Source organism: Vicugna pacos, chromosome 16 (assembly GCF_048564905.1).
Source record: "Vicugna pacos chromosome 16, VicPac4, whole genome shotgun sequence".
NCBI classification, from domain to species: domain Eukaryota; kingdom Metazoa; phylum Chordata; class Mammalia; order Artiodactyla; family Camelidae; genus Vicugna; species Vicugna pacos.
This window is the reverse complement of record NC_133002.1, coordinates 43,694,967-43,714,896: the sequence shown is the minus strand read 5'-3', so window position 1 is coordinate 43,714,896 and position 19,930 is coordinate 43,694,967. Positions and strand designations below refer to the sequence as shown.

The window sequence follows — 19,930 nt, the reverse complement described above, 5'->3', positions numbered from 1 at the left end:
TGAGAGTTTTAAATTGAAATGAAGTAAAATGAAATGAAATGAAGAAGTCCATCCCACGTGACCAGTGGCTAGTGGACAGCACGGCCTGATGACATCTCCGCCACCGCATAGAGTTCACGGGACAGTGCGAGTTCAGAGAGATTTGCACACCTGCCCAAGATCGCATCTCCCACTGACGAGATGCAGAACCTAAATGACCCAAGTACTAGTGGGGGCTGCTGTGTGAGTCTGGGAACCAGGACTTCCAGATGTGGTCGTCACTCAGGTACAGATTCTGGGCTTATCTCAGGAAATCAGTTCATAAACAATTTTTTTGTTGAATCGTTTTTCCGGTAGAGAATGAAGGGTGACAGGGCCTCAGCGCTGCGCCTCCGTGCTTCTCCCACCCAACCTGGGCACAGAGCCAGGCACCGAGGCTCAGAGTGGGTGGAAGCGGACACTGTAGCAGATGTTCCTGAAATGGTGGAGCAAGACACTGGGCTGATGAAGCTTTAGGGTGTCGTTGTTGTTTCCTTTAGTGACTGTGGCAAGTTGCCTCAGTTTGTCCATCAATCAGTGGAGCGTTCATTCATTCAACAAATGCGCGTTGAGCTTAGCTGATGCCAGGCGCTGTCTCAGGCCCCGGAAGTCATAGAGCCCTCCTTTTGCCTCCTGGGGTTGTTAGGTTGGGTCATCTGGGGGCTTGAAGCTGCTTGGGGAACAGATAGTAATATCTGTAACCTAATAAGAGGACGGGGCCGTCGAGACCGGTTCCATGGCAAGGACAGCCACCCAGAGGGGCCCTGGCCTACAGGGTGCCCTCAGGCCGCTCCTCAGGCCCCAGGCCGGGGCGGGGCGGGGCGGGGCGGCCACTGGGTTCCCGCGGCCGCCGCCAGAGGGCAGCCAGGGAGCGCGCCGGCGGCCGGCGGGACCCCAGGTGAGTCTGGCTCCAGGGGGGCTGCCCCCGTTTCGGGGCCGAGTGTGCGAGGACTGGGGAGTGCGTGAGGCTCGGTGGCGGGGACCTCGGGGGCGCGCAGAGCAGCCCCGGAGCGGCGGGCGAGCCCCGGGAGCTGTCGCGCACGGGGTGGGGGCGAGCCCGGGGGCGCCGGGGCGCGCGCAGGGCCCGAGCCGCGCTCCCTGCTTCCCTCCCTCCTTCCCTCCCTCCCGCCGCGCGCGCCCGCAACCCGGGGCTGGTCTCGAGCGGCCCGGGGCAGCGCCTGGGCCCGGCCCCCGGAACGCCTGGCGCTCCGCGTCCGGCTCGCAGCCTGCCCGGGGCCCTCGGAGAGGGGGGAGCCAGTCGTCCACCCGCGCTGAGGGACCGCGGGGCCGGGCGGGGGCGGCCGAGCGGGGGAGGGAGTGGGCGGCCGAGGGCGGCGGCGGCCAGCAGGCGGCGCTGCGGCGGGCGCTCGGGCGGGCTCGTCAACAAGTGCGGTGTTTACCGAGCGCCTGCGAGGCGCGCACGTGTGCGGGGGGGCCTCGGGGCCTCGCGGGGACGGCGCGCACCGCCCCTCCGCGCTCGGCCTCGCTTTCCTTGAGGAACCCAGATGATGGGCGTGGGCACCCGAGCGGGCCTGAGCCCTGGCCCTTGCGGCTTTCGCCCCTGGTTAGGTGGTCAGGATGGCACTTGGTGAACAGGACGGTGTGAGGAGGGTGGGATGGAGATAGCTCTCGCTGGCCAGACAGGATTCCTCGCCACCTCTCAGCCTGAGAGTCCTGCCCTAGGTTTTTTTTTCCAGTCCTCCCGAAACCCTGTGCTCTCCTGTGGGGCCCACCTCTTTTTCCCAGGGCAAGGTTTGGAGGAAGTGTAGAAATCCATCCCAGGTGCCTCACTGCCTTCAGGATGAAGGCTCTGGGCTCACAGCGGTGCTGGTGACACCTGAGCTGTTGGGGTGGAACCCTTCCTTGAGCTGCAGCGAGGTCTCTGATGGAAGTTGGAGAATTTTGTCCCTTGCCTGGCTGCTCAGATGGCTGAGGACCTGATTTTCGTGGTCTGTAATACCTCCATCCCCCCCCCACACACACACACACAGTCCCCGAGGTGGCCCTGAAAAGGGGTGTGATGCTGGAGGTGGAAACCCATCCTCAGGGAGTTCAGGGCCAGGGGGATTCAGGGAGAGATCAGGCTCCATCTGTGTAGCTACGTGGGAACCTCCCAGCATCTGGAGATCTGGGGGAGTCAGGGTGTCCCTGGACACCCTGATAAGAGCATTGGCAGAGCCAGGGCTGCAGTCCAGTCTCTGCCCTTCACTCCCCCACACCTTGGGCGATTGTGCCCTTCCCCGGGTGTCCACGCCCCTCCATCCTCCTGCCTCTGACATCCCCTTGGCCTCCCATCTCTTGGAGGAAAAATCACATCCATCGGAGCAATAAGCTTCGTTTCCTCTTTTCTCTCACTGTCACATTTTCCCGACAAGTGCTCTGCACCTGCTGCCTGCCTCTTGGCTCCATGCCGCCCCTCTTAATCCTTCACGCCTGGCTCCTGGCCCCACCACTTGCTGAAACTGCTTCCTTGAAAGTCAGCTTGTTTCCAAACACCACTCTTTTGTTGGCCTGGTCCTGCTGCCGGTCCTTCTGCCCAGGAAGCAGACCCTGGTGGGCCTGTGCTGTCTTTGCAGCCTTCTCGGCTGTGGTTTCTGGGACACCCCTCTCTCCTGGTTTTGTTCGTATTTCTCCATTGTTTCTTCTCCTCTTCTGACCCCTCTTTCCACTTTTCTGGGATGTTTTGTGAGCCCTCGTGTTTAGCTTCTCAGAGAACTGGCATCAGGAGCCTTCAGGGAAGTCCCCCCGACCCTGGATTTGAGCTCTAGTCCTGGCTCCTTGGATGCCCAGTGACACCCCAAACTTGGCATGTCCTCCTCGCCGGCAACTGCCCTCTCTCACTCCTCAGCAGTGGGTCCTGCCTCCCCCACCCCCTGCCTTTGTCACACTGTTCCCTGAATTGTCTCACTTTTCCCTGTGCCTTTGTGACTGGGCAACTACTCCAGGCCTTAAACATCTCAGGCCAGAGTTCATAGGCCCTTTAACTTGTCTGATGCTAGAATCCCTTGCCCCACCGTCCATCTGGCATGTTGCCTCTAGACCCGTGGTCCCTGGTTAACTGCTGCTTCTCCCCTGTCACTGACCCCCTCCCCTGGGAAGTCTTCAGAGGCTCCCAGTTTCCTCCCGCACAAAGCTCAGCTCCTCTACCTCATTTAGTTCCTCAGTCACATGGCCTCAGTCTCCGGAACGAATTTCCAGTCCTCAGACTTCTTCCCTCTCTACTGTGATTGGCCCTCTTGGCCTTAGTTTTTGGGGCCCAGCTCAGAGGGTGTCTCCTGGGAAAGCTTTGCCTCTCCTAGCTGCACTGGGGACCCCTTCCTTGGCCTCAGGACCACGTCTGTCTCTCTGCTGTTCACAGTTCCCTTTGTGTCCCTGAACTCTCTCTCCTTCCTTCTGGATCCCCAGGATCAGTACACTGGTACCCTGTCAATGCTCAGTAAAGAAATTCCCTTCCCCAGATCTCCAAGAATGTCTCCGGTCATCCTTAAGAGTCTGGTTCATGGCCCACCTCCAGATTCCCGCTGGCCTGCACTCCTGCTGGGCTCACGGATGGATTCATTACACTTTGTGCCACCCAATTTGATCTTTTGTTATCTACTGTTAGCCTCTGATTGTATCATGGGTGGGAGAGATGCTTTTCCAGCTCTTAATCATAGCAGCTGTTTATCGAGTGGTCAGTACGTGCTGGATGTGCGCTGCTCTTTCCAAGCTGATCTTCCCTTGTGTGTGTTATCCTTGCAGCACCCAGAGGGATCGGTGCTACGATTCTTATCTTTGTTCTGCCTGTGAGGACACAAGCCCAGTGAGGACCAGGGACCTGCCTAAACCTCACAGCTTGTAGGTGGCCAGAACAGAGGTTGGAACTCAAGTCTGTCTGACTCCTGAGCCAATTTTTTGATAGTAGGATTTGCTGCTTGTCCAGGAAAGCATATGCTTCAGTCTAGGGAGTGTGTTACAGGTCCTCTTGGCACCTGGCCCAGGTGTGTGGGAAGTACTGGTGGCGGGGTTGCCTGGTTGCTTGGGACTCCGCTGGACTCCAGGAAAGGACTCTGGGACAGAAGCAGATGGTTAATGGTGGGACCAGTGACTAAGGGAGACTGTGACAACTGTCCCAGAGGCCTTTGAAACAGGCTGTGTGTGTGCGTGAACGTGTGTATGTGTGTCTTAGGTAAAAGTTGTGGAACAGAGAACCCCCATGGAGCCCTCAGATCATTTCTGTCTCTTTGGACACTTTTAATGCTTTTTTTTTTTTTTTTTTTTTGGTAAACAAAATCAGCGCCACCTTCCACATCCCCAAACAGTTCCACCTTCAACTAAGTTTCTTTAGGCGCTGCCCTGCCCATCGCTCCACAGGTCACTGTCATATGAAAATGAGTTCCTGCTGTGAAACACGGTTGCCATGGCAACCAGTAGTGCAAGTCTCTTGCTCCCAGGTCTCTGCACCATTTGCTTTGATGGGGCTTTTTCGGCCTTTGTCGCCTGAAAAAAAATTAAATATTCTACTTTACACTCCTTTTGCATGGACATTTAAAACATTTGTTTCTTTAAGGCAGTGATTTCTAGGCACTGTTAGTGCCCCAGCAGCTTGTCACCAGACTGCTGGCACACCATTAACAATGACCCCGAATGGTGCCTCTGGTTTAGGTCACATGCTGAGTGAAATCCAGTGCCCTGTGGGTACAAGGCCAGTGGCTGCGGCCTCCACGCATCCTCAGTGTCTGGAGAGGCAGAGGGAGAGCGGTCTGGTGGTGGGGAGGGCTTGTTGAGACAGCTCTGTTCCAGTTGGAGGTGGTGACATTGTTTGTCTTTAGTGGTTGTCTCCTCCTGTGGGAGGGCCTTGTGCACCTCTCCTGGCAGGGCGCTCAGAAAGACAGGGTGCCTTTGGCAGTAACCACAGCTACTAACTTTGATGAGTGCTTACTGTGTGCAGACTCTGTTCCCTTATTTAATCCTCAACCCAGTGGAAGCAACAGTCTTATTATTTTCCCCATTTTACAGATAGGGAAAATGATGCACAGAGAGGTTAAGTGCTTGCCCAAGGACACACAGCAAATAGGCAGTAGAGTTGGGCTTTAGCCCTAGGAAGCTGGACTCCTGTGGCCAGTGCTCTTTACTTGGCACCACGTAGATAGTGAAAGGACTATGTTTTAAAAAATGAAAGGGTGAATTGGAGAGGTCAGAGCGGTTACCTTTCTCAAGATTTGATTTAAAGCAGTAGTTTTCAACTTTTTATGTCTTCTGAGAGGCAAAAGGCTGCAGTGAAAAGGCATGTACTAGAATGTTCACAGCAGCACTGTTTGTAATGGCCAACAAACTAGAAATCAGCCAGTGGCCATTGGCAGTAGGATGGACAAATACACTGGGGTGAATATGTGGAACAGAACACCGTACCCCAGAACAGTCTACAGCCACACGGAACAGTGTGGACGAATCACACAAACACTGTCGAGCAAAGGGGCCAGATGGAAAAGAGCACGTAACATGTGGTTTCATTTATATAAAGAGCAAAAAAAGGTAGAATGAGTATAAGGTGTTGGAAGTCAGGGTAGTTGGTCCCAGGGGCACAAGGAAGGCTCCTGGGAGGCTGGTGATGTTCGGTTTCTTTATCTGGGTGTTGGTCATATAGGTGTGTTTATATTCTCAAAATTCACCAATTTTGGTATGTGTACTTATGTATGTGTTTGTGTGTGTGTTTGTGTGTGTGTGTGTGTGTGTGAGAGAGAGATACTTCTATATAGTTTACCAAAACGGAAACAGACAGCAGTGGCCCTAAACCCAGGAATGAATACCGACGCTCCATTCCCTTATAGGGGCATCACTTCCCTTGACATCACTGTACCTGGAATCTTGGATTTCTTGGGAGAGGTGGAAGGTGACGTGAGGGTAGGAGCCCAGGTTTTGGGTTGGAGTTTGGCTTTGCGGATGTGGGAACAGGGCCAGGGGCAGCTCTGGTTTCCTCCCATCCCCCTCCACTCCGTTGGATTTGGGGTGAGCTTGCAAAGCTAGGAGGTGGCTGGTTGGATTCCACTAAGTCCATGAAGTGGTCCTTTTCTCTCTGTTGTCAAGAGAGACTAGGGGTCAAGGAGGTGATCTGTTTCGCCTTCTGCTGGTCGAAGGGTGTCTGGTTGGCGTGGAGAAACCTCAGCACACAGCTGACGCTGCAGCCCTCCGCACAGACATCCTCAGCCCTCCCATAGCCGCGCACTGCCTGCAGAACACAGCATTTCAAGGATTGCGCCAGCCTGGAGTGTAAGTGGTGTTCACTGGGAGATCAGCCCCTCCTTTCACATGGCAGTTATAAGCTGGTAAAAATACTGGAGCACCTTATATAAGACGACCGTTACGTAGTTAGCACCTTATGTAAAAGCACTTAGTAACCACAGACAATTAATGGATCAGGTGTTGCGGTGACCGTGGGGGACATCACCACGGAGTTGGTGGCTGACTTGCCAGGTGAGGAGGGTGAATGGCCATCAGTATCCAGCCCCGCCTGACTCCCTCAACTGCGCTCACACCTCATTTATATGTCCATGCATTTTCACCTTTGGGACTGGCCCATCCAAGCAGCCGAAATGATGCCAGGATTTGTACACTTTCTTCTTGCTCAGCCCTCATCTCCTTCTCATTTACTGTTAGAGCATCCTCTGATTCACAGAAGCTCAGAAGGGGCTCAGAAGGGCCTCCTCCCCATTCAGGAGTCCCCTCTGTGAGGAGCCAGGAGGGTGGCCATTGGCTTGAGTGCTACCTGTGAGCAGGGCAGCCCATCTCATGGTTGGATGATGTTTGAATAGTTAAGGGAGAGCGATGGGACAAAACCAAGGTGCAGAATATGCCAGGTTGGCCAAAAGCTGAAACTGACAAGAAGACATTTCACAGTGATCAGGTTTTTAAACCCATGGGATCGGAGGCTTGGAAAGGACAGCAATTTGGCAGGACCTGTTAAAGTAAAAAGCCCTACATCATAGGATTCTACCTCTCAGGATCTGTCCTAAAGGAACCCTGGCATGTGTACAGAGGTGAGGACGTTCTGGGATAGCCTTTGTGACAGTTTGCAGTCAGCAGTGAAAAATGGTGCATGCGCGGTTTGAATGTTTGCTGGTGGTAGAATCCCTCCATTGACTCACATTTTCGTACGGGGAAGATTTTGCAGTTTTGTTTTTTTTAATTGAAGTATAGTCAGTTACAAAGTGCCAATTTCTGATGTACAGTGCAATGTCCCAGTCATGCATATACATACATACATTCATACTCTGAAGCTTTGAAAAAAAATTAGTTAGACCTTTCTGTAACAATAGTGATGACTCTCTAAGATTATAAGGTGAAGAAAACAAGTTTCAAAGTGCTAACTACATTATGATGACTTTTATAGAAATGGATACACATAGTCCCCCATACTTCATGTGAATACAAATATCTGTAACACACATCTACACGTGAAAGCATACAAACAGGTCTAGAAAAATGCATTCCAGACTTAAAGCTGTTCTCTCCGTGGAAGAGGGAGGGGAACCAGGATTGTATGTGTGTTGAGGGAGGGGGATGATCAAAGAAAAATTTAGCTTTCTCTGTCATTTTAAATTTTTAAAATAATTTGATTGATGTATAATTTATATACCTCAAATCATTCATTTTCAGTATACAATCTGTTTTAAATTTTTTAAAGGGAAAGTAATTATATAATTAAAAATTAATGTCTAATTTAACCCTCTTCCTGATGCAAGAAGCCTTCCTCTGTCCATCCCTGAGGCATGGATGGAGTGTGAAGCAAAGCTCATGTATGGTGTTTTGCATTTAGGGGCAGCTCATATAGGTAGAAATTCTTTCCTCTTTTGAGCTGAGATCTGCCTCTTTGTCACTCTGCTTTTGGGTCTGTCTCTTTGGTGCTATCTCAGGTAAGTCTGCCCTTTTGCAGGGGGCAGAGTTTTCACTGGTACAAGAGCTCCTCATTCCTGCCTCCTCTGGGAAGAGGGACTTGCCTCTTTCAGGGCTTCCTTGTAGAGTCTGTAGGGTGATAGGGACCACACTCCAGGCTGTGCTGGGCACCTGTCTTGTCAACCATCTGAACTAATTGTCCCATCTAAAACCCATTGTCCCTAATGTTGCTTGAACATGACGTAACACTTTGAAAAATAATGGTTTGGTTTTTTTTGAATCTTAAAAGTAATTCATATTCATTATGGAAAATTTCAAAAATACCCAAAAGCACAAAGAAGAAAATAAATGTCTGCGATTCCCAACCTCCAGAGATAACCACCATTTAATGTTTAAAGGTTGAGATCATTCTACAGAGATTATTTTATAACCTGCATTTTATTTAACATTTACTTACCCCAGGAATATTGACTGACATATATGTGATATAATTTTTTCTCAGTCCCGTGTTTGTTTTTCTTCTTCTTATTAAACTTGGAGAAGTTTCTAATGTTTATGCAGTGCTGTGGACTGAATATTTGTGTTCTCCTGAAATGCTTATGTCAAAGCCCTAATTCCAGTGTGGTAATATTTGGAGATGGGAGTTTGGGAGGCAATTAGGGTTAGGTGAGGCCACGAGGATGGGGCCCTCCTGATTAGACTAGTGCCTTTATAAGAAGAGATACCAGAGAGCTCCCTCCCACCCACCCCCACCACATGTACTGAAGAAAGGCCATGTGAATACACAGCAAGAAGGCTGCTGTCTACAAGCCAGGAAGCAAGCCCTCGCTGAGAACTGAACTGGCTGACACCTTGATCTTGAACGTCTAGCCTCCAGAACTGTGAGAAATAAATATCTGTTGTTTAAGTCACCCAGTTGATGGTATTTGCTTGTGGTGGCCCGAGAAGACTAACCCACATGGTTAAGTCCATCAGTCCTTTCACTGTATGATTTCTTCCTTTGCTTTTGGGTTTGAAAGGTCTTCCCCACCCCAAGTTCAGATAAATATTCACCTATATTTTCTTCTAGTTATTCACTTGGTGTCAGCTTTTCTTTTCAGCTCTCTCTTTTCCATTGAGCTCTAATCCTACCAAAATTTACTTTATTTTATAGTATGAATTCGGACTCTGATTTTTTCTCTTTCCAAATTGTTGAGCAATTCTTTTAGTTCAATTCTTCTTCCTACCAACTACATTTGAAAATTCATTTTTATTTTTTGAATATTCAGTTGACCCTCGAACAACGTGAGTTTGAACTGCGTGTGTTCACTTATATGCAGATTTTTGTCATTAAATAAGTACTGCACAGTCCGGGGCTGGCTGAATTCGAGGATGTGGCACCACAGATATGGAAGGCTGAGGGTAGAGTTATACGGAAATTTTCTACTGCACGAGGGCAGGTGCCTCTGACCTTCCGACCCCATGTTGTTGAAGGGTCAACTGTACATTACAATCAAAAACAATGACAAACAATGAGAGTCTCCCTCTCCTTCTCCCTTAGCCTCCCAGGTCTAGTAACCTGTGCTACTGGGTTAATAGATTTCGGTCTTGGACACTAGGTTTCCTTCTGCCTTTACCCGACTGACTCTAAATGGTGGCTTTATTGTAGAGCAAAACATAGGGGCTTCCAGGTTTCTCTTTTTTCATTAACCGATCTTTTTTCCTTCCTCCATCACATTTTTTTTATTATGACTTTACAACACCTGGCAGTGCAGATTCTTTCTCAACATCTTTTTGGTTCTGCATGCCTACTTATTCATTCTTCTTGGTGAAATTTATAATCATTTTATAGCTTTTCTACACATATCATTAGAATCTAATTTGGAGTGACATTAAATTTATAAGATAATAATATTGAATTTTCCTCTCTAGAAATATGGTCTGTCCCATGTTGATTCATGTCTTCCTTCCTCTTTTTTTTTTTTTTTTCAATAGCATCCACTAAAGTTTCCTAGATTACTTTATGGGGGTTGTGAACATTTCTTGTTAAGTTTGTTCCTAGGTGTTTTTTTTTTTTTAACACAATCTAAATACATCATTCTCTCTTTATTCTCACCCTTCCTTCATATCAGTGAGTCTTTTTGGGGGGTGCGTAATCAAGTTTATTTATTTATTTTTAGAGGAGGTACTGGGGATTGAGCCCAGGACTGCATGCTAAGCATGCACTCTACCACTGTTCCTAGGTGTTTTATGTTTTTTTATTGCTAGAGAATAGGATCATTTCCCCCCTGATCTTATTTGTAATTGGATATTGTTGGAATATAAGAAAGTATTTAATTTAAAAAATTATTGTGAAATCTCTCTCTATGCAAATAAAACATATATGTACAGTTTAAAGAAGAAGAAAAAAGCAGACATATGCCCCGCTAACTGAAGAATTAGAGCATCAACAGCCCTTTAGAAATTGCTTTTGTGTCTTCTTAGGTGGGTCTGTGTCTCTCCTCATCCCCAGGGGATACTCCAGCCTGAATTCTGTTATCATCATTAACCTGCTGTTCTTTCAGCCTTACACTGTAGGTTTATGTCTTTAAAGAATATGTTTGTTTTTTTTTAATTGAAGTATCGTCAGTTATAACATGTCAGTGTCCCAGTCATGCATATACATACATATATTTGGAAACAATACGTTTTTAAATGTTAGATACTTTTGAACTTTTATAAATGCAGTCACACTGTATTCCAGTTTTTTAATAGGTCCATCTGTGTGTGTGTTCTTGAGATTCATCCTGTATTATGCAGCCATAGTTCATTCCTTTTTTTTACTGCTCTGTGTAAAGGTACTCAGTTTACTTATCCCCTCCACTTGTTGATGGGCATTTGGGTTGTTTCCGCTTTTCTTCACCGTTGCCAACATCTGTTCTGTGTGTGAGTTTCTCTAGGATGTGTACTTGGGAACAGGATGGTGAGGTCATAGGGTCTGCGTGTCTTCACCTTCCCTTGTTCTCCGGAGTCTGAAGCACTGTGTCTTTCCGCCAGCCCTGGACCAGAGTGCTTATTCCTCTACGCCCTCACTATTATTTAGTACCATCCACACTTTCAGTTTTTGCCAGTGTGCTAAGTGTGAACCGGTATCTCATGGTGGTTTAAATTGGCGTTTTGATAATTACTGCTCAGGTTGAACATGTTTACGGGCTACTTGTGTTTACTCATTTACATGCCCGTACTTTTCTTTACCCATTTTTTTTCCTATTAGATTATTGCTGATTCATAAAAGATCTTCCCATATTCCCATTCTGATACAAATCCTTTGTTTATTATGTGGTGCAAATGCTTGTCTCGGTGTTTGGCTTGCTTTTTCACTATCTTAATAGCATCTTTTGATGAACAAAACAGTCAGATACTTTAGCAAGCTTATCATTAACTGGGTTTCAGTATTTGTTTATGTTTCTTTTCTTTTGTGGTAGAATGTGTGTACGGTGAAATGCACAAATCTTCTGTGTTTCATCCAAAGAGCTCAGATAAATGCATATGTCTGTGCCACCCAAACCCCTATCCGGTTAAAGAACATGGCCATCACTCCAGAAAGTTCCTTCATGCCTCCTCCCAGGCAGGAACCTTCCCTGTGCCCCCAGAATCAACCATTCTGATTTTTTTCCAAGGTCAGTTTTGCCTGTGCTGGAAGTTCATATAAATGAAATCGTATGGTATACACTCTTTTGTCAAGGTCTTCTTTCACTCTGACTTGACATGTGTTTTGAGATTCTTCCCTGTTGTTCTGTTGTATCAATAGCTGCTTCCTGTTTATTTTGGAGCAGTATTTCACTGTATGAATATGTATAATTTGCTTATCCATTCACCTCTTAAATTTTTTTTCTTTTCTTTTGGTGGGGGGAAGAAATTAGGTTTGTTTATTTAACGGAAATACTGGGGATTGAACTCAGGACCTTGTGCGTGCTAGTCATGCACTCTACCACTGAGCTACACCCTCTGTGCCTCCATTCACCTGTTAATAGAGCCATAGAGCCATTGGCTGTTTTTAGTTTTGGGCTATAATAGAGTGGCCGTAAGTCTTGTAGTTAATACATATTTTCATTTCTCTTATATATGTTGTTGTTTATTCCTAACTTTAAATTTAGTTCCCAGTTTTGAAATAATTTTCTCTCCGTCCCCAGTGGAAAGTTAATGGAGAACACCAGCTTAATTTAGAAGGTGAAAGGTAGGCATATGTATTATTTTCCAGACTTCATTTTTGGAAACCAGGTTCATTTCTCTTGCTCCTCGATGTAGAGCGCAGAGGTTAGGTGAGGGGGCCTCTGGTGCGGGGATCAGAACACTAGGGCTAGACCCCCGAGTTCTTTCATGCCATCCCTCAGGAATCCTTTGCCTAAGAAGGCTCAACATTGAAATTGTTCTGCTCTAAGTGGGGCCTCATTTACAGGTAAAATAAGAAATGAATTCTCTCCTGGTTTCTTCTTTAATGTCATCGAATCACACGGGTTAGTGACAGGAAATGACCCAATTTCAACTGGTCTGAGTTGTCAGTGCTTGTCCTTGTTAATGTCAGGGTCTGGGCTGGTATTTGATCAGGGGGACGGTGCTGTGGGTGAGGTTCGCCCAGGAAAGGTCAGAGATGAATGTGAAATTCTTTCGAACCCCAAATGGCAGCGCTCCGTCCAGGCTGTGTCTCGGAGCAGCCACCGAGCTGCCCACGTCTCCCAGGTGTCCTTCCTCTGCTTTTCTCGAGAAGCAGTTCCCTTGGTGACTTTCTCTCCCCACCAGTTCTAATCCTGCTGGTGGTTGGCCTCATTCACAGAAGTCACTGCTGGAGGGCCGATGACTCCTGCCTGGACACAAGGACCTTTCTCCCATTTTCTGGGCTTGTAAGGACCTTGCACTTCTAACTTGAGCACAGTAGAAAATGGATGTGTGCTTAGCCACACGATCCCCCCATCTCTAGGGTCCTGTGGAGCAGGTAACTAGCGGCTTTGAGTATCTTGCTTGGCCAGAGCTGCTGCAGGTGGCTGTGGACGTGGTGGGCTGCCAAAGTCATCTTTGCCGGTTGAGGGCCATATGAGGGCACTGCATGGAAGAGGGCTTCGATTTGCAGCTTATGATGGTGATTTTCTCACAAACGGACATGAAGTGTCTTGTTTTAGCATCATCAGTCTATGACAGCAATTTTCTCCACAAAGAGGCATCTCCTCTCCCGTCACATAAAAGGGCCTCGTGGTCTGGGATGGCCTCAGGCTTCCCCAGACTTCAGGTTTGGGTGTCATAGGTTGAACTGGGTCACCTTCAACAGGGTGATGGGGCATAATTTAGCAAAGGGGGAAACTTGGGAGTGAGAAGGTCCTGTATGGAATCTAAAACGCCTTTACAGAATTAAGACTTTGCATCTAGGTCACTCTGAGGTCAGGGCAGAGAGGACAGGCCCATGGGGCAGCCAGGACTCAACTGTGGGCTGACTTGATATCCAGAGCACAGGCTCACACGGCAGCTCGTCAGGGTCTGAAGGTTTGCACTCCAGGGACCATCGCCTTAGAGGACGTTCACTGGACCTCACTCTCAATGGGGGGCTCTGCCAACAGATGTAGAATGTGGACTCTCAGTGTGGGAATCTGGGACAGGCATGGGGTTGGGGAGCAGATTGAGGCAGGTTGGAGGAGCTGGAGGTAGACTCAGGGAGGGCTGGCTGGCATGAGGGATGTGGTGAGAGTGCAGGTTTAGTGGGAAGGAAGGTCAGGTGCATCTCCAGAGGTTGGCAGGTGGGAATTGAGTCGGGCCCTCTGCAGAGACTCATCACACAGGCCAGGCCAGCAACGGGCAGCCTTAGGACAGATCTGCAGAAGTGCGGGGGATGAGGCCTCAACAGGGAGGAGAGTTGGCCAGAAGCCCAGTGCTCAGTGTCTCCAGATGTGGGTGGGCCCAGCACGAGCAAGGCCGAAGCTGAATTGCTAAGTGGCTGAGGGCTCCACTCTGGGTTCAGACTTGCAGGTGTTCATCCTGGCTCCACCACTCGCTCACCCTGTGGTCCTGAGAAGTTGCTTTGCCTCTGGACCCCAGTTTCCTCATCTGTAAAATGGAAGTAATAACAGTACGTGTGTCATTGTCCAGAGGACTAAATGAACAGCCGTGTACGAAGCATTTGGAACAGTGCTTGGTGCGTGGATGGTGGTTATTATTGTTAGTATTGAGGTCTCCCCAGTTTGGCCTGATGTCCTTTGGCCTCCGAGCTGCCTGCAAATGGGGCTCACACTCAGCCTTGAAGGCTGCTGCTTTCATTTTATATTGAATTCTGCAGCCCACGTGCTTGCCTTGTTTCTACAGCTGCTGGAAATCTCAAAGTCATATGTGTTGCATCCGATTTCTGGTGACACCTCCTCTTTCTGCCGGGCCTCTGTTCTCTTTGATCCTCAAATGGTTTATTTTTTACTGTGTTCAGCCCCTAATCTTCCTCCTTAAAGTAAGCAGTAAATTTCCAATGAATAAATATAATTTTTGGTCCTACATTGAGTCAGAGCTACGGTGTAAGGAGGCATGGATGCTCTGCCCACCCATGTCCCTGTTCCCTCCTCTCTACCCGAGTCTGGAGGGTCAGTTGAGGCAGTAAGAAAAGTCAGCCCCTGGGACAAGTTAGGATTCACAACAGATATTCTGGCTGTGAAGATGTTCTGGCTGTGAGAAGAAACTGCAATTATTCCAGTGCTGGAATTGGTGAGAAGGTAGGTGGAGGAGGACAAAGACTAACTCTTATTAAGCACCCACTGTGCACCTGGCACTGTGTAGGTACTTAATACAGCTTCAGGAGGCTGGTAGATGACTATCCTAGGTGTGGGATTATAGAATTCTGGAAAGTTTAATCTGTAAGTCTGGAAGTGGGATGTGGATTTGATTGTAGAATCAGCCTGGACCCAGTTGTGGGCCATGTGAACGACCTGATGTGAGACCTTCCCCAGGACGTCCTGCCACTCTTCAGACTTGTCAGGGCATATGTCTCAGTCATTTATACATCAATATTGCTGTGTAACAAACCACCCCCAAACCTACTGGCATATGGCAATAAATATTTATTCCTCCTTCACGTATCTGTGGATTGGGTGGAGTTTGGCTGACCTAGGCTGCTCTCAGTGGGACATGGTTGGCTTCAAGCTGTGAGCCGGGTTTAGGTCTGTTTCCTGTGTCTCTTATCCCACTTGGACCATTGACCACTAAAGCACATTTGTGTCACAGTTACAGGCAGGAATGCAAGAGTGCAAGCTCAGTTGCACAAGTCCATTTCAAGCCTCTGCCCACATCATATCCACTGACATCCCACTGGCCAAAACAAATCATATAACCCATCGCAAGCCAAGGGACAGGGAAGTACACTGTCCACTCTTAGGCCATGGCAGAGTGTGGCTGTTTCATACTGTTACAGAGAGTGAAGAATTGACACCAATAATTCAGCCTACTTTAGGATGAGTTTCCTTCATTCATTGAGTAAATATTTTTTGAAAGGCTACAATATGACCGGCACTGTATTGTCTCTGAGGATAGAGTGGTGAACAAAACAAGCCTGGCCCTTGCCTTATGGAACTTACATTCTAGTGATGGAAGCAAACTAGAGAGCTCTTTCTACCATTAACTGTTTAATTGCGGTTGTGATCACCACTACAGAGGACAAGTACAGAGCACTGGGGGGCATGTACAAAAGGACCCGACCTAGTCCAGGGAGGAAGAGATTGTTGAGCTCAGAACTGAAGAGTAACACTTAGTTAGGCAAAGGATCCTTAATAAGATTAACAGTTGACTTCTTATCCGAAATCATGGAAGCCAGAAGGCAACGGAACAATAAAGTACTGAGACAAAAAGACCATCAACCAAGAAGTCTATGTCCAGAAAAAACATCCTTTATGAATGAAGGAGAAATTAAGATGTCCCAGATAAATAAAACCTGAGTTTGTTGCTGTAAGATCTACCCTACAAGAAATACTATAGAGAGTCCTTCAGGCTGAAACAAAAGGACACTGGACAGTGACTCAAATTCACATGAAGAAATAAGGAGCACCTTTAAAAATATAAATGTATTTTGTTTTAACTCTTTTCTTCTCCTATCAGTATAAAGTAATATAAAACTGTGCTGACAGGCTTATAATGTATAAAGATGTAATTTGTATAGCAATAATGGCATAAAACAAGGGGGAGGGAACAGAGCTGTATTAAAGCAAAGTTTTTGTATGTATTGAAATTAAGTTGGCATTAAGCAGAACTAGATTGTTTTAAGTTTTAAAATGTTTAAGTTTTAAAACTAGTTGTTTTAAGTTTTAAAATGTTAAAATGGCATGCTAGAAAATACCTATTTAACACAAAAGAAGGCAGTAATGAAAGAATATAGGAGCAAGACACAAGACTATATAGAAAACAAATAGCAAAATGATATAAATCCTGTCTCATCAGTGATTATGTTAAATGAAAATGGACTAAAAACTCCAAAAAAAAAGACAGAAATTGACAGAACAAGTTGGAAAACGCAACTCTGTGCTTTAGATTGAAAGATACACACAGGTGGGAAATAAAAGGATAGAGAAAGATAGACTACATGCACAGTAACCAAAAGAAATGTGAAGTGGCCATTCTAATATCACACAATATAGGCTTCAAGACAAAAATATTTCCTAGAGACAAACAAGGACATTTTGTAATGATGAAAGTGTCGATCTATCAAGAAAACATACCAATTATAAACACGTATGCACTTAACAACAGGAAACCCCAAATACACAAAGCACAAAGTAACAGAAGTGAATGAAGAAATAACAATAGTTGGAGACTTTAAGGTTCCACTTCCAATAATGGACAGAACAGATAGGCAGAGGAACAATAAGGAAATAGATGACCTGAAAAACACTGTAAACCAAGTAGACCTAAGAGCTATCCACAGAGCGCTCCACCCAGCAACAGCTGAATGCACATCCTTCTCATGTGCACACAAAGTGTTCTCCAGGAGTCATAAAACACGCCTCAATAAATTTAAAAGGATTGAAATCATACAAAGTGTGTTCTTTGGCTGTAGTGGAACAAAATTAGAAATCAGTAACAAAAAGGATATTTGGGAAATCCACAAATATGTGGAAGGTTAAAAGGTTTCTAAATAATCAATAAGTCAAAGAAGAAGTCATAAGAGAAATTAGAAAATACTCTGAGATGTATGAAAAGGAAAATACAACGTACCAAAACTTACAGCATGCTGCTGAAGCAGTGCTTAGGAGGAAATTTATAGCTGTAAATGCCTGTATTAAAAAAGAAGAAAGACTTCAAATCAGTAGCCTTCTTCTACCTGAAGAAACTAGAAAAAGAGCAAACTTAATCCCAAGCAAACAGAAGGAAATAATTCATAAAGATTAGAGCACAGAAAAATGAAACAGAGACTAGAAAAGACCATCTATTGTATGATTCTATCTATATGAAATGTCCAGAATAGGCAAATCCATAGATTTGCCTACAGAAAGTAGATTAGTGGTTTCCAGGAGCTGGGGAGATGGGGGAATGGGCAGTGACTGCTAATGGGTAGAGTTTCTTTTTGGGGTGATGAAAATATTCTGGAATGAGATAGTGGTGATGGTTGCCTAACTCTGAATATACAGAAACCACTGAATTGTACATTTTCATAGGGTCAGTTTTATGATATATAAATTAAATCTCAATACCAGTGTTAATTAAAAGAAAAAGTCAAAACAGAGGTAACTAGGTGAAAGGGGTTGGGGAGGGGCAGAGCTAAGGGAAGCATTCCCCAGGCAGGAGCATATGGATGTCTGCAGGCCCGGAGGGGAAAGAGTGTGGTGCGTTAAGGGAAATACAGAGGCCCCAGGTGGGCTGGGTGGGGTGGGATGGAAAGCCTTTGGTTTTATCATTAGAGCAGTAGGAAGCTCCTACTGTGAGAAGACCAGATTGGAGAGGGCCAGGAGTGGGTTTGGGGAGGCATCTCCAGTAGCCCAGGTGAGATGAACCTGCATGACAGGGAGGTTATTGTTCAAGGTCATCCCACTAGATGGAGCCAGACCTGAGTCCCTCTGGCACCACCACCTCTGCTCTCCTCAGGCCATTAATTTACATCCCCACAAGTGTTCTTAATCAGCCCGGAGAGTGGCAGAGGTGAAGTGGACATCATGTTAATCAGGCTAACTAGGACTGGTGGCTAATTAGGGCTAGCCTCGTTGCAAACAGTAGACATTAAACAAAATGGGGATTTATTGCCAGGACACTGGAGTATCTCACAGAAGCCCAGGCCCCTGGAACAGCTGAATCAAGCGCATGGACCAGAGGGAAACCCAGGAGCCCTCCCAGTGCCTTGTGTTTGCTCAGCTTCTATCTCGCCTGTGTTCTCCTTTCTCACTGAAGGCCACCCTTCTCCTCCCTGGGCACTTCCACCTGGGGAAAATGGCCCCTGCATCAGCTCCTAAGTTTGCATCTTTTTATTTCAGAGAGCAGTTGAATTGAGACTTCAATCTTTTAGCCCATTTCCCAGATTCTCAAGGGGGGGACCTCGGTACGCCAGCTCAGGCTGAGTGCACCTCTGGAGGAGTCAGCTGGGCCTGAGGGTCCGGACCCAGTGTAAATTCGGGGCTTCTGGAGCCCACCCCAGAGGCAGCTGGACAGCTACAGTAAGGCCAGGGACAGGAAGGGACATCCGATAGGATGCCAAGTGACCCTGTGTCAAGGGTCCCTCCACCCCCACTTTGGAGAACTCACCGCCTGGGATGCCTGTCCATAGTGATTAGATACATAAGACCTTATTTTGTCACTGAACTGGTTTGCAAACACAGTCCTCTGCCTGTCCCTCTGCCTTCCTCTTTGGACCATCACTTTCAGCCCTTGACTGGGCAGGGAACAGTCCAGAATTTAGCATTAGCCTTGCTACCTTTGTGCATTCTGTCAGTTCCCCCAGAAGAGCAAGGTCGAGCCCATGCCCTGCTGAAATGCTTGTTGAAAGGGACTCCATTATTGTCATTGTCTCATTTTCACCTGCTGTTTGAAACTCAGCGGAGCTGATTCAGGTGCCTGGAAACCCTGGTGATTGTGGAATAAATGGGCCTCTGATTGGGGACCGGAGGGGACAGGAAATGTCTGTGAAGTCCAGTGGAAGGCAGGTGTGAGGGTCAGCTGCCAGTCACCGCCCCAGCCCCACCTTTTCCAGCCTCAGCTCAATCCTTTTAGCTGGCCTGCAGCCGTCCTTTCTGCAGGGGATGCTGTGGTCAGGAGACAGCCGAGGGTGCTGGGAGCCCCAGGCCCTTCACACTCGGGGCACTGTTTCCAGTGCTGAGGAGGAGATTAATCCTGGATGGGGCTTTTTCTTTTGTTGTGAGAAGCAGGGCATTGAAGACCTTCAGTCAGGCGCTCTCTCAGACATCAGAGGGGGAAAAGGGAAGGACACTGCATGCAGATGTGGGTTCCGAAGGCTCATGTCTCTTTCAATTCCTGCAGCATTTATAGGAGGCTGTGCGGTTTGGCATCTTCTTATTCACAGCCATGTGCTGGTTGCCTGGAATGTTTCTAATACTAATAATGTTGCTGGTGATGTGCACGTGCCTTCCCTCTGATTAGCAAGCATGAGCCCCTCCGTTTCGTGTCTGTTATAACCTAGTGAAGGAAGTAGGGCAGATTGTTTTATATGCATTTAATAGTTGATAAACCTCAGGTTGCCTGGGTGTGGGATGGAGAGGGCGTGTGAGTAATTTTTTTCCCTTTCACCATCACATAGCTGGTCAGAGCTGGGACTAAAAGCCTGCCTTCTGATCTCAGACCCCAGACTGTTCATGGCAGAGTGTAATGATCTTCTGAATTCTCTCAGGCACGGACTGTAGCTTATTCTTCCCGGTTTTCCTGTCTGTCATCCATCCATCTCTCCATTTACTCCTCCATCTTGTTCTATAAAGGAATTGATATACTAACAAGGACGTATATTTCTCTGTGTATGTTGGATATACAAGAAAAATAGAAATACGTGTTTATAATGAAAAGATAAAGTAGATACTTAATGCCAGAGCTCTGCATACATTTATTTTAATTTGCTTGTGTGTGTGTG

At 47.2% G+C, this 19,930-nt stretch overlaps 1 protein-coding gene across 3 annotated transcripts in view; it reads left to right on the top strand.

Annotated features, from left to right (window-relative positions):
- Positions 1-879: 879 nt before the first annotated feature.
- RPH3AL (rabphilin 3A like (without C2 domains)) overlaps positions 880-19,930 on the top strand; it is a 123,511-nt gene continuing 104,460 nt past the window's right edge. For all 3 annotated transcript variants that reach the window (XM_072939068.1, XM_072939064.1, XM_072939067.1), the window contains exon 1: positions 880-916. The gene's annotated coding sequence lies outside the window, so the exon portion shown is untranslated. The remainder of the gene's footprint in view (positions 917-19,930) is intronic.